The sequence below is a fragment of the Saimiri boliviensis genome, chromosome 17 (assembly GCF_048565385.1).
Source record: "Saimiri boliviensis isolate mSaiBol1 chromosome 17, mSaiBol1.pri, whole genome shotgun sequence".
NCBI classification, from domain to species: Eukaryota; Metazoa; Chordata; class Mammalia; order Primates; family Cebidae; genus Saimiri; species Saimiri boliviensis.
In genome coordinates this window covers 42,454,133-42,467,949 of record NC_133465.1, presented here as the reverse complement: position 1 = coordinate 42,467,949, position 13,817 = coordinate 42,454,133, and the positions used below count along the sequence as shown (strand labels likewise).

The 13,817-nt window shown below is 47.7% G+C and overlaps 1 non-coding gene and 1 pseudogene across 2 annotated transcripts; both read right to left on the bottom strand.

Annotated features, from left to right (window-relative positions):
- Window positions 1-5,036: 5,036 nt before the first annotated feature.
- Window positions 5,037-5,510, bottom strand: LOC101042801 (putative uncharacterized protein C6orf52 pseudogene; annotated as a pseudogene). The gene has a single exon (XR_012514470.1). The product of XR_012514470.1 is annotated as a putative uncharacterized protein C6orf52 pseudogene (transcript).
- Window positions 5,511-8,587: 3,077 nt separating this feature from the next.
- LOC120367077 (U1 spliceosomal RNA) lies at window positions 8,588-8,745 on the bottom strand. The gene has a single exon (XR_005581569.1). It is a non-coding gene; the product is annotated as a U1 spliceosomal RNA (small nuclear RNA).
- Window positions 8,746-13,817: the final 5,072 nt, after the last annotated feature.

Here is a 13,817-nt window from a genome sequence, read left to right as displayed (position 1 = left end):
CCCAGCACTCTGGAAGGCCGAGGTGGGTGGATCACCTGAGGTCAGGAGTTCAAGACCAGCCTGGCCATCATGGTGAAACCCCATCTTTATAAAGAATAAAAAACAATTTAAAAAAAAAGAAAAAACAAAAAAAGAATCAAATGCAGAGGATTCTAACCAGGAGAAGGGCCTTGGAGTTAAGTTGAACTCTTAAGTCAGATTGCCTGGCTCTAAAGCTCGGTTCCACTACATGTGGTCCAGGAACTTAAGGCAAATTATTTTAATCTTTTATGTTTCACTATTGGCAGTTGTGAAGTAGAAAATACCTACCCGGCCGGGCGCGGTGGCTCACGCCTATAATCCCAGCACTTTGGGAGGCCGAGACGGGCAGATCACGAGGTCAAGAGATCGAGACCATCCTGGTCAACATAGTGAAACCCCGTCTCTACTAAAAATACAAAAATTAGCTGGGCATGGTGGCGCGTGCCTGTAATCCCAGCCACTCAGGAGGCTGAGGCAGGAGAATTGCCTGAACCCAGGAAGCGGAGGTTGCGGTGAGCCGAGATCGCGCCATTGCACTCCAGCCTGGGTAACGAGTGAAACTCCGTCTCAAAAAAAATAAATAATAATAATAATAATAATAATAATAATACCTACTCATGGGTCGAGAGATCGAGACCATCCTGGTCAACATGGTGAAACCCCGTCTCTACTAAAAATACAAAAAATCAGCTGGGCATGGTGGCACGTGCCTGTAATCCCAGCTACTCGGGAGGCTGAGGCAGGAGAACTGCTTGAACCCAGGAGGCAGAAGTTGCGGTGAGCCATTGCACTCCAGCCTGGGTAACCAGCGAAACTCCGTCTCAAAAAAAAAAAAAGAAAAGAAAAGAAAAAAAGAAAATACCTACTCATGAAGTTGTGAGGAGGTAGTTAAAAAATATGTAATAGGTCAGGTGCGATGGTTCATGCCTGTAATCCCAGCACTTTGGGAGACCTAAGTGTATCACCTGAGGTCAGGAATTCAGCACCATCCTGGCCAACATGGTGAAACCCCGTCTCTACTAAAAATGCAAATAATTAGCTGGGTGTGGTGGCCAGCGCCTGTAATCCCAGCTACTCCAGAGGCTGAGGCAGGAGAATCTCTTGAACCCGGGAGGCAGAGGTTGCGTTGAGTCGGTATCAGGTCACTGCACTCCAGCCTGGGCAACGTAAGAAAAACTCCATCTCAGAAAAACAAACAAAAAAAAAGAATAGAAAGCATCATAGGTGATTTTGATAGCACTAATGAATCTATCAAGGAGCTAATGGAGGACTCTTTTTTTCTTTTCTTTTCTTTTCTTTTTTTTTTTTTGAGACAGACTTTCGCTCTTGTTACCCAGGCTGGAGTGCAATGGCGCAATCTCGGCTCACTGCAACCTCCGCCTCCTGGGTTCAGGCAATTCTCCTGCCTCAGCCTCCCGAGAAGCTGGGACTACAGGCACGCGCCACCATACCCAGATAATTTTTGTATTTTTAGTAGAGACGGGGTTTCACCTGGTTGACCAGGATGGTCTCGATCTCTTGACCTCATGATCCACCCGCCTCGGCCTCGTAAAGTGCTGGGATTACAGGCGTGAGCCACTGCGCCCAGCTCTTTTTTCTTTTGATAAGGAATCTTCCTCTGTCCTCCAGACTGGAGTGCAGTGGCGCAATCTCGGCTCACCGCAACCTCCGCCTCCTGGGTTCAGGCAATTCTCCTGCCTCAGCCTCCTGAGTAGCTGGGATTACAGGCACGCGCCACCATGCCCAGCTAATTTTTTGTATTTTTAGTAGAGACGAGGTTTCACCATGTTGACCAGGATGGTCTCAATCTCTTGACCTCGTGATCCACCCGCCTCAGCCTCCCAAAATGCTGGGATTACAGGCTTGTGCCACCACGCCCAGCCCTGTATTTTTACTAGAGATCAGATTTTGACATATTGGCCGGGGTGGTCTAGAACTCCAGACCTCAGGTGATACTCCCGCCTTGGCCTCCCAAAGTGCTGGAATTAGAGATGTGAGCCACCACGCCTGACCGTAACCTTTTCCTTCTTTTTTTTTTTTCTCTTTTTTTATAGAGATGGGGTTTCTCCATGTTGGTCAGGCTGGTCTTGAACTCCGAACCTCAGGTGATCTGCCCACCTCAGCCTCCCAAAGTACTGGGATTACAGGCGTGAACCACCGCACCCATCCACCATAACCCTTTCTTAATTGGAAATGATCCAGATATTAAATGAGCATTAAAAATAACTTTAAGGCCTGATGCCTGGCTCATGCTTGTAATCCCAGCACTTTGGGAGGCTAAAGTGGGTGGGCCACCTGAGGTGAGTTCAAGACCATCCTGGACAACACGGCTAAACCCCATCTCTACTAAAAATTTAAAAAATTAGCCGGTTGTGGTGGCATGCACCTGTAATCCCAGCTACTCAAGCGGCTGCAGCAGAATTGCTTGAAAACCGAAGGTAGAGGATGCAGTGAGCCGAGATTGTCCCACTGCACTCCAGCTTGGGCGACAGAGCAAGAATCCATCTCAAAAAAAAAAAAAAGTAAAATAACTTAAAGCTTTTTTTTTTTTTTTAACTTTAAGCTTTTAATTTACACAAGAAGTTTACCTAAAACATTTATTCCATTCACTGTACTGAGTTTTTTACTTTTAAAAAGGGAGACATGCTGGACACGGTGGCTCACACCTGTAATCCCAGCACTTTGGGAGGCTGAGGCAGGCAGATCACAAGGTCAGGAGTTCGAGACCAGCCCGAACAACATGGTGAAACCCCAGCACTTTGGGAGGCTAAAGTGGGTGGGCCACCTGAGGTGAGTTGAAGACCAGCCTGGACAACATGGCTAAATCCCATCTCTACTAAAAATACAAAAATTAGCCAGTCATGATGGTGGGCACCTATAATCCCAGCTACTCGGGACGCTGAGGCAATAGAATTGCTTGAACCTGGAGGCAGAGGTTGTAGTGAGCCAACATCGTGCCACCGCACTCCAGCTGGCGACAGAGTTAGACTCTCAAAAAAAAAAGTGGGGAGAGACATGAGACATCAATCAACATATGTAAAATGAACATTGGTTAGTCAAGAAAGGCAGGCCAACTGGAAGCAGGGATAGGGGTTGGGGCTGCCAGGTCACAGGTAGGTGTGAGAAGAGGTTACTTTTTTTTTTTTTTTTTTTTTGAGACAGAGTTTCACTCTTGTTACCCAGGCTGGAGTGCAATGGCGGGATCTCGGTTCACCGCAACCTCCGCCTCCTGGGTTCAGGCAATTCTCCTGCCTCAGCCTCCTGAGTAGCTGGGATTACAGGCATGCGCCACCATGCCCAGCTAATTTTTTGTATGTTTAGTAGAGACGGGGTTTCACCATGTTGACCAGGATGGTCTCGTTCTCTTGACCTCATGATCCACCCACCTTGGCCCCGCAAAGTGCTGGGATTACAGGCTTGAGCCACCACGCCCGGCCGAGGTTACATTATTATTTATTTATTTATTTTGTGTGTGTGTGACAGAGTCTCACTCTATCTCCAGTCTTGGCTTACTGCAACCTCTGCCTCCGGGTTCAAGCAATTCTCCTGTGCCAGTCTCCCGAGTAGCTTGGGCTACAGACACCTGCCACCACGCCCTGCTAATTTTTTTGTGTTTTTTGTAGAGATGGTGTTTCACCACATTAGCCAGGATGGTCGCGACTTTCTGACGTTGTGATCTGCCTGCCTCAGCCTCTCAAAGTGCTGGGATTACAGGCATGAGCCACAGGGCTGGCCATTGCATTCTTCTGAGTTTCCTATTAGCCTTTCCAAAGGAAGCAATCAGATATGCATTTATCTCAGTGAGACTTTGAATAGAATGGAAGGCAGGCTCACCTCAAGCAGCTCCCAGCTTGAATTAACACTGACAACTAAAAATATCTAACCGGCTGGGGGACGGTGGCTCCCACCTGTAATCCCAGCACTTTGGGAGGCTGAGGCAGGTGGATCACCTGAGGTCTAGAGTTCAAGACTAGCCTCACCAACATAGAGAAATCCGGTCTCTACTAAAAATACAAAATCAGCCAGGCGTGGTGGTGCATTCTTGTAATCCCAGCTACTTGTGAGGCTGAGGCAGGAGAATCGCTTGAACCCGGGAGGCAGAGGTTGCAGTGAGCCGAGATCACACCATTGCACTCCAGCCTGGGCAACAAGAGTGAAACTCCGTCTCAAATAATAATAATAATAATAATAATAATATCTAGCAGGCCCAGGCGAGTGAAGTGGTTCACACCTGTAATTCTGGTACTTTGGGAGGCCAAGTCGAGCAGATCACGCTAGGTTAGGAGTCCGAGAGCAGCTTGGCCAACATGGTGAAACCCCATTACTACTAAAAATACAAAAGTTAGCTGGGCGTGGTGGTGCATGCCTGTAATCCCAGCTACTTGGCTGAGACAGAATCGCTTGAACCCGGGAGGCGGAGGTTGCAGTCTGAGATCGTGCCACTGCACTCCAGCCTGAGTGACAGAGCAAGACTCAGTCTCAAAAAAAAAAAAAAAAAAAAAAGCCTAATGAAGACAAATATAAAATTCAGACAAAATGTATGCTGACAATTCTGAAGGCATTTCTATTTTTCTTCTACCAATAATTTTAAAGCTAGCTTGTTTAGTAAAGTTTTACTTTAAGTTTCGTGAACTTGAAAATTGCTTAAACTTAATTTATGAGTGCTCTTTTACTTACTAGCCAATTTTGGTACAACATATAACAATAAGTGTACATATAAATAAACACACCTAGATGTGTATACACACACAAACGAAGATCTAATAGCTTGGAACCTTAGCCATGAGGGAGCAGTACAACTTTGCCCCAGTAGGTAATCCAATGAAGGTTGTGAACCAAAATTTTGGGTAAAGCAGTCTTTTTTTGTGTGTGTGTGTGCTGGTGAAGTTTATTTACATTAATGTTCTCTTATGTCAATCACATGTAAGCCCTGGACACTAGCTTTTATATACAGAATCCAGTACCTTCCTGGGAGAACTACTTTTTTCCCCGAAACAAAAGAAGACACAATTAGCATGATAACTGGGGATCTTAATGAACATCTTGCTTCACTTTGGGGTCTTATCTGGAATTTCTGAGTAAACTATATCCAGTGGCTGCCAGTGGCAATTCATGAGGGAGTCGTAGAGTTCTTCACTTTTCACTATAAACTCTTGGTTTGATTCCTCAATATTCACATGAAGATGTGGATCTTCTAGTGGGTCTTCATCTTGGTTTTCAGCTAGAGCTGTGGTTTCCTTAGGCATAACCAAAGTTCCAGCTGTGTGTTGAGGGATCTCACGCGCAGAAAAACAGTCCTGTCCATTTCCCTCCACCGCACAGCCGTAGCTGTAGCCAGAAAGAAGGTAAGAGCTGGGCTGTTGCATGTACCAGTTGCCACAGTGGTAACCCTGGATGGGCTGGAACTCCTGCTTCACTCTTTGCCAGAAGCAGTAATAGTCATTTTGTTGAGCTGTGCCAAAACCTGCAAAACTCTCCTGTTCTGCCATTTATCCAGAATGGCAGTTTTATTTCTTCTTTTTTTTTTTTTTTTTTTTTTTTTTGAGACGGAGTTTCACTCTTGTTACCCAGGCTGGAGTGCAATGGCACGATCTCGGCTCACCGCAACCTCCACCTCCTGGGTTCAAGCAATTCTCCTGCCTCAGCCTCCTGAGTAGCTGGGATTACAGGCACGAGCCACCGCGCCCGGCTATTTCTTTTTTATTTTTGAGACAAAGTCTCACTCTGTCACCCAGGCTGGAGTACAGTGAGGCAACCTCGTCTCACTGCAAACTCTGCCTCCCGGGTTCAATCAATTCTGCCTCAGCCTTGAGAGTAGCTGGGATTACAGGTGCGCACCATCATGTCTGGCTAATTTTTGTATTTGTAGTAGAGATGGGGTTTCACCATGTTGCCCAGGCTGGTCTTGAACTCTTGATGTCAGGTTATCTGCCCACCTGGGCCTCCCAAAGTGCTGGGATTACAGGCATGAGCCACCACGCCCGACCTAATTTTCATATTTTTAGTAGAGATGGGTTTCACCATGTTGGCCAGGTTAGTCTCGAGCTCCTGACCTCAGGCAACTCACCTGCCTTGGCCTCCCAAAGTGCTGGAATTACAGGCATGAGCAACCATGCTGGCAAGCAGTTTGATTTTTTTTTGAAACGGAGTCTCACTCTGTCACCCACACTGGTGGGCAATGGCACAGTCTCAGCTTACTGCAACCTCTGCCTCCCGGGTTCAAGCGATTCTCCTGCCTCAGCCTCCCAAGTAGCTGGGACTGTAGGTGTGTGCCACCACACCTAACTAATTTTTGTATTTTTAGTAGACATGGGGGTTTCACTATGTTGGCTAGGCTGGTCTCGAACTCCTGGCCTTGTCATCTGCCCACCTTGGCCTCCCAAAGTGCTGGGATTACAGGCATGAGCCGCTGGGCCCAGCCAGCAGTTTGCTTTTTAAGGGCCAAATCTCAGACCGGGTGTGGTGGCTGACGCCTTTAATCCCAGAACTTTGGGAGGCCAAGGCAGGTGGATCACCTGAGGTCAGGAGTTGGAGACCAGCCTGACCAATATGGTGAAACCCCAGCTCTACTAAAATACAAAATTAGGCAGGTGTGGGTGGTGGCGGGCACCTGTAATCCCAGCTACTTGGGAGGCTGAGGCAGGAAAATCGCTTGAACCCAGGAGACGGAGGTTGCAGTGAGCCGAGATCCTGCCACTGCACTCCAGCCTGGGCAACAGAGCAAGACTGTCTCAAAAAGAAAAAGAAAGAAAAAAGGGCCAAAGCTTCCCATACTCCACAGAGCCCTGGAGCCAAACACTACCAAAGGAGGGCATCACACGTTAACCAGGCTCCCTGCATATAACTGCAGCACAAAAGCCCGGGTGCATGCAATGCTATTCCATTTTCCCATTCAGCTGCAAACTCCAGATTCCAAACAATGTTGGGGCCAAACAGCTTTGCAAGTGCAAGAGAAAATTCTAAGGAGGGCTTAGTACTAAGATCTCAGAACCTCTGAGGAGAGTGTCCCCTTTGGGCAGGATGAAGTCAGCAGGACTCCAGGAGCGCCCTCCTGTGGGGTCCAATCTTAGAGTATCAGATGTCGCTGACCTTAGGTGGCCGCCACATGCAGGTTTTCACTTCCAGAGCATACTGTGAGCTTTATAAGAATAGCCACGCCAGCTGGGCGAGGTGGCTCACGCCTATAATCCCAGCACTTTGGGAGGCCGAGGCGCGTGGGTCACAAGGTCAAGAGATCGGAACCATCCTGGCCAACATGGTGAAGCCCCGTCTCTACTAAAAATACAAAAACTAGCTGGGTGTGGTGGCACACACCTGTAGTCCCAGCTACTCAGGAGTGTTAGGCAGGAGAATTGCTTGAACCCGAGAGGCAGAGGTTGCAGTGAGCTGAGGTCGCGTCACTGCACTCCAGCCTGGCGCCTGGCGACGAAACAAGACTCTGCCTCAAAAAAAAAAAAAGGTTTAAGTGCCCTGAAACATGTGGGCATTTGCACCAAGCTGATCCCACACCTAGGGATCAGGAACCACATGCGGAAAAGATTAAAAAAAAAAAAAAATACTCCTTCCCCCTTCAGGGAAGGGCAATTATAAACAGTCACTGAGTCCAGGCACAGTGGATCACACTTGTAATACCAGCACTTTGGGAGGCCAAGGTGGGCAGATCAACTGAGGTCCGGGGTTTGAGACCAGCACACGGAGAAACCCTGTCTCTACTGAAAATACACAAAATTAGCCGGGCATCATGGTGCATTCCTGTTGTCCCAGCCACTCGGGAGGCTGAGGCAGGAGAATCGCTTGAACCTGGGAGGCGGAAGTTGCGGTGAGCCGAGATGGCGCCACTGCACTCCACTCTGCAAGAAGATAGAAACTCTGTCTTAAAACAAACAAACAAACAAACAAATGCCCAGGCGTAGTGGCTCCTGCCTGTAATTCCAGCACTTTGGGAGGCTGAAGCAGGTGGATCACTTGACGCCAGGAGCTGGAGACAAGCCTGGCCAACATGGTGAAACCTGTCTTTATTAAAAATAGAAAAAAATTAGCTGGGCGTGGTGGTAAGTGCCTGTAGTCCCAGCTACTCAGGAGGCTGAGGCAGGAGAATTGCTTGAACCCAGGAGGCAGAGGTTGCAGTGAGCTGAGATCCTGCCATGGCCATTGCACTCCAGCCTGGGCAACAAGTGCGAAACTCCGTCTCAAAAAAAAAAAAAAAAAAAAGAAAGCTGGACTGGGAGGATCTCTTGGGGCTAGGAATTCAAGACCAACCTGGAGAATATAGCAAGACCCTGCTTCAAGAAAAATAAAAATAAAAAGAGCTGGACTGAGTTACAGATTTGGAATCAACACAGCAAAATCATGAATGTGAATTTTACTAGGAAGGTTTCAAGTAAAATGATGAAAAAAGGATGACAGCATTGATGGCAGGACATTTAGCTGCCATTTTGGACCTTAGAGGAATGGTGGAACCATAAGTCCAATGAGCCTGGATCCCTAAGGATTTTATGGAGCAGAGCTGTCATACCAGGCCTAGGCCACCAGTCTCTGAGTGCTTTTTTTTTTTTTTTTTATTTTAATAGAGCACGAACAGTCCCCCACTACCACAAACTATCCAGTTGAGTTTCCCACATTAGGGGAAATCACAGGAGTCAGCAAATCCAGAGTGCAATGGATGAGCCTTGCCCTGAGAAAACCACCTTCAGGATCATGGTATCCCCCCTGCCAGGTAAGTACTGAGAGTTTATGAGAAAGAGAAATAATGTACCGTCTTATTAAAGCCACTATTGTTTTGTGTTTTCCTGTTATTTGAAGCCAAATCTATTTTTTTTTTTTTTTGAGAGGGAGTTTCGCTCTTGTTACCCAGGCTGGAGTGCAATGGCATGATCTCGGTTCACCGCAGCCTCCGCCTCCTGGGTTCAGGCAATTCTCCTGCCTCCGCCTCCTGAGTAGCTGGGATTACAGGCACGTGCCACCATGCCCAGCTACTTTTTTGTATTTTTAGTAGAGACGGGGTTTCACCATGTTGACCAGGATGGTCTCGATCTCTTGACCTCGTGATCCACCCGCCTCAGCCTCCCAAAGTGATGGGATTACAGGCTTGAGCCACCGCGCCCGGCCTTTTTTTTTCTTTCTTTTTTTTTTAATAGAGATGGGGTGTCACCATGTTGGCCAGGCTGGTCTCGAACTCCTGATCTCAGGTGATCCACCCACCTTGGCCTCCCAAAGTGCTGTGAGCCACTGTGCCTGGCCTCTTTTTTTTTTTCTTTCTTTTTTTTTTTTTTTTTGAGACGGAGTATCGCTCTTGTTACCCAGGCTGGAGTGCAATGGCGCGATCTCGGCTCACCGCAACCTCCGCCTCCTGGGTTCAGGCAATTCTCCTGCCTCAGCCTCCTGAGTAGCTGGGATTATAGGCACGCACCACCATGCCCAGCTAATTTTTTGTATTTTTAGTAGAGACGGGGTTTCACCATGTTGACCATGGTTGGTCTCGATCTCTCGACCTCGTGATCCACCCGCCTCGGCCTCCCAAAGTGCTGGGATTACAGGCTTGAGCCACCGCGCCCGGCTCTTTTTTTTTTAAAGGTGGGGTTTCACCGTGTTGGTCAGGCTGGTCTTGAACTCCCAACCTCAGGTGATCTGCCCACCTTGGCCTCCAAAATGCTTGGATTACAGGCTTGAGCCACCACATCCGGCCTCTTTTTTTTTTGTTTTTTTGTTTTGTTTTGTTTTGTTTTGTTTTGTTTTGAGACGGAGTTTCGCTCTTGTTACCCAGGCTGGAGTGCAATGGCACGATCTCGGCTCACCGCAACCTCCGCCTCCTGGGTTCAGGCAATTCTCCTGCCTCAGCCTCCTAAGTAGCTCGGATTACAGGCATGTGCCACCATGCCCAGCTACTTTTTTTTGTATTTTTAGTAGAGACGGGGTTTCACCATATTGACCAGGACGGTCTCGATCTCTTGACCTCGTAATCCACTCGCCTCGGCCTCCCAAAGTGCTGGGATTACAGGCTTGAGCCACTGCGCCCGGCCCCTGTTTTTTGTTTTTTTTTTAAGACGATATAAGCGATTCTCCTGCCTCAGCCACGCAAGCAGCTGAGACTACAGGTGCTCGCCACCAGCCCAGGTCTTTTTATTAGAGAAGAGGTTTCACCATGTTGGCCAGGCTGGTCTTGAACTCCTAACCTCAGGTGGTCCACTTGCCTTGGCCTCTCAAAGTGCTGGGATTATAGGTGTGAGCCGCCACACCTTGCTTGCCACCCTGACCAGCTAAGCCTAGTCCCTTAGATACACAAAGTGGATCTCAACTCGTAGCCATACTCAAGCAGACATGCTCATCCTCTTATGCAGATACATTTGTACCCTTTTATAATTTTAGAGAAAATATGCTGACCAGTCATATCCTGGTGTTTAACAACTACCTAGCCAATTTGGGAAAAGGGAAGCCTGATTTGTAGCATTTGCCTATGTCCACGGTGTAAATACTCTGATCATGGCCTTGATATGTTGCCCAGAATGGTGTATGGTGGCTATTCACAGGTGCCATCACAGGGTACTACAGCCTTGAACAACTGGGCTTAAGTGATCCTCCTACCTCGGTCTCTCGAGTAGATGGGCCAAAGTCATGCGCCACTGTGCCTGCTTCCAGCACATCACTGAATGCTAACCATTATGGAATCCCTCATTTGCTTTAAGTGACTCATTGGCTTTGTGGCAAGATGGCTAAGAACATGGTCTTTTAATTTTCCTTCCTTTTTTTCTTTCTTTTTTTTTTTTTTTTTTTTTGAGACAGAATTTCACTCTTGTTACCCAGGCTGGAGTGCAATGGCGCGATCTCGGCTCACCGCAACCTCCGCCTCCTGGGCTCAGGCAATTCTCCTGCCTCAGCCTCCTGAGTAGCTGGGATTACAGGCACGCGCCACCATGTCCAGCTAATTTTTGTATTTTTAGTAGAGACGGGGTTTCACCATGTTGATCAGGATGGTCTCGATCTCTCGACCTCGTGATCCACCCGCCTCGGCCTCCCAAAGTGCTGGGATTACAGGCTTGAGCCACGAAGCCCGGCTTTTTTTTTTTTTTTTTTTTTTTTTTTTTTTTTGAGACAGAGTTTCACTCTTGTTACCCAGGCTGGAGTGCAATGGCGCAATCTCGGCTCACCGCAACCTCCACCTTCTGGGTTCAGGCAATTCTCCTGCCTCACCCTCCTGAGTAGCTGGGATTACAGGCACGCACCTAATTTGTTGTATTTTTTAGTAGAGACGGGGTTTCACCATGTTGACCAGGATGGTCTCGATATCTTGACCTTGTGACCCACCTGCCTTGGCCTCCCAAAGTGCTGGGATTACAGGCTTGAGCCACCGTGCCCAGCTCTTTTTTTTTTTTTTTTTTTTTTTCCAGACAGAATTTTGCTCTTGTTGCCCAGGCTGGAGTGCAGTGGCATGATCTCGGCTCACCGAAACCTCCACTTTGAGGGTTCAAGCAATTCTCCTGCTTCAGCCTCCTGAGTAGCTGGGATCACAGGCATGTGCCACCATGCCTGGCTAATTTTGTATTTTTAGTAGAGATGGGTTTCTCCATGTTGGTCAGGCTGATCTTGAACTCCCAACCTCAGGTGATCCGCCAGCCTCAGCTTCCCAAAGTGCTGGGATTACAGACATGAGCCACTGCACCCAGTCTTAATATTCTTTTTTTTTTTTTTTTTTTTTTTGAGATGGAGTTTTGCTCTTGTTACCCAGGCTGGAGTGCAATGGCGCGATCTCGGCTCACCACAACCTCCGCCTCCTGGGTTCAGGCAATTCTCCTGCCTCAGCCTCCTGAGTAGCTGGGATTACAGGCACGCGCCACCATGCCCAGCTAATGTTTTGTATTTTTAGTAGAGACGGGGTTTCACCGTGTTGACCAGGATGGTCTCGATCTCTTGACCTCGTGATCCACCCGCCTCAGCCTCCTAAAGTGCTGGGATTACAGGCTTGAGCCACCGCGCCCGGCAATTTTCTTTTGTTTTTTTTTAGACAGGGTCTTGCTATGTCACCCAGGCTGGAATGTAGTAGTGCCATCATAGCTCACTGCAACCTTGAACTCCTGAGCTTAAGGGATCCTCTGACTGCAGCCTTTCAGATAGCTGAGACTACAGATGCATGGCACCGTCCCTGGCTAATTTTTTTAAATTGTCATAGAGACAAGGTCTGGCTTTCTTTCCCAGGCTGGTCTTGATCTCCTGGGCTCAAGCGATCCTCTCACCTTGGCCTCCCTAAGTACTGGGATTACAGGTGTGAGCTGCGGCACTCCGCCTCCAGTTGATTTCTAAGGTTTCTTTCAGCTCTGACATCCTTGGTTTCTATTCCTTTAAATTCCTGGAGCTTTTGGAGTCTGTACACACAATTTAGAGCAAGCCTTTGTTCAGAGGGTGTGTTTTAGTGATTCTCCATGATAGAACTGATTGTCTTGGGGAGAAATTTGAATCTACATTTCTGGGGTCTTGGATGTCTTTGGAGGATGTTGGTGAATCAAAAAAAGTTAGTTTTGAGCTGAACATGGTGGCTCACACCTATTAATATAATCTCAGCCACAGAGCAGAAGTGGGTGGAGTACTGAGGCAGGAAGATCTCAAGCCCAGGAGTTTGAGGCTGCTCTGAGCCATGATCACACCACTGCACTTGTAGCCTAGGCAACAGAGGGAAACCCCCAACTCTAAAAAAAGACATTAGCTTTTTTCCATTTGTACAATGTTCTTACTGTGGGCTTTGTATTGTGCTAGGCATTTTGTAAACATTATCTTCCTTTTTTCATCATGGTGATCTCATTTAAAGCCTTATCATAACCCTTTAAGATAACGATAATATAATAATTGCTATTAACCATGCACTGCACTGCTTTCATGAGGTAGAAAATTAAAAGGCTAAAAAAGCCTACAAGCCGGGCACGGTGGTTCAAGCCTGTAATCCCAGCACTTTGGGAGGCCGAGGCGGGTGGATCACGAGGTCGAGAGATCGAGACCATCCTGGTCAACATGGTGAAACCCCGTCTCTACTAAAAATGCAAAAAATTAGCTGGGCATGGTGGCGCGTGCCTGTAATCCCAGCTACTCCGGAGGCTGAGGCAGGAGAATTGCCTGAACCCAGGAGGCGGAGGTTGCGGTGAGCCGAGATCGCGCCATTGCACTCCAGCCTGGGTAACAAGGGCGAAACTCCGTCTCAAAAAAAAAAAAAAAAAAAAAAAAAAAAAAAAAAAGAGATCGAGACCATCCTGGTCAACACAGTGAAACCCCGTCTCTACTAAAAATACAAAAAATTAGCTGGGCATGGTGGCACATGCCTGTAGTCCCAGCTACTCAGGAGGCTGAGGCAGGAGAATTGCCTGAACCCAGGAGGCGGAGGTTGCGGTGAGCCGAGATTGCGCCATTGCACTCCAGCCTGGGTAACAAGACCGAAACTCCGTCTCAAAAAAAAAAAAAGAAAGAAAGAAAAGAAAATTTAAAATAGGCTGGGTGGCAGGGCAAGACTGTCTCAAAAAAAAAAAAAAAAAAAAAAAAAAACCAGGAATTTGGTTTGGTTAGTAGAATGCCTTGAGCCACAGTCCCACCCCTCCCATGGTCTTACACTCTGCATTTTGCTCACTGCCAGCCCTTGGGCAAATCTCCTTGCCACTCTCTCCCTGATTTGATTTGATTTCTTAATTTTGGTTTTAGGTAATTTAGTAGGATAACTTACAGACAGAAGGGTGGTCTTAGGCAGCCGCAAGATGGGTAGCTCTCCACACAACAACCCCCTGGACTCAGGGCTTGTATGCTGGGGAAAATATAAGTGCTCT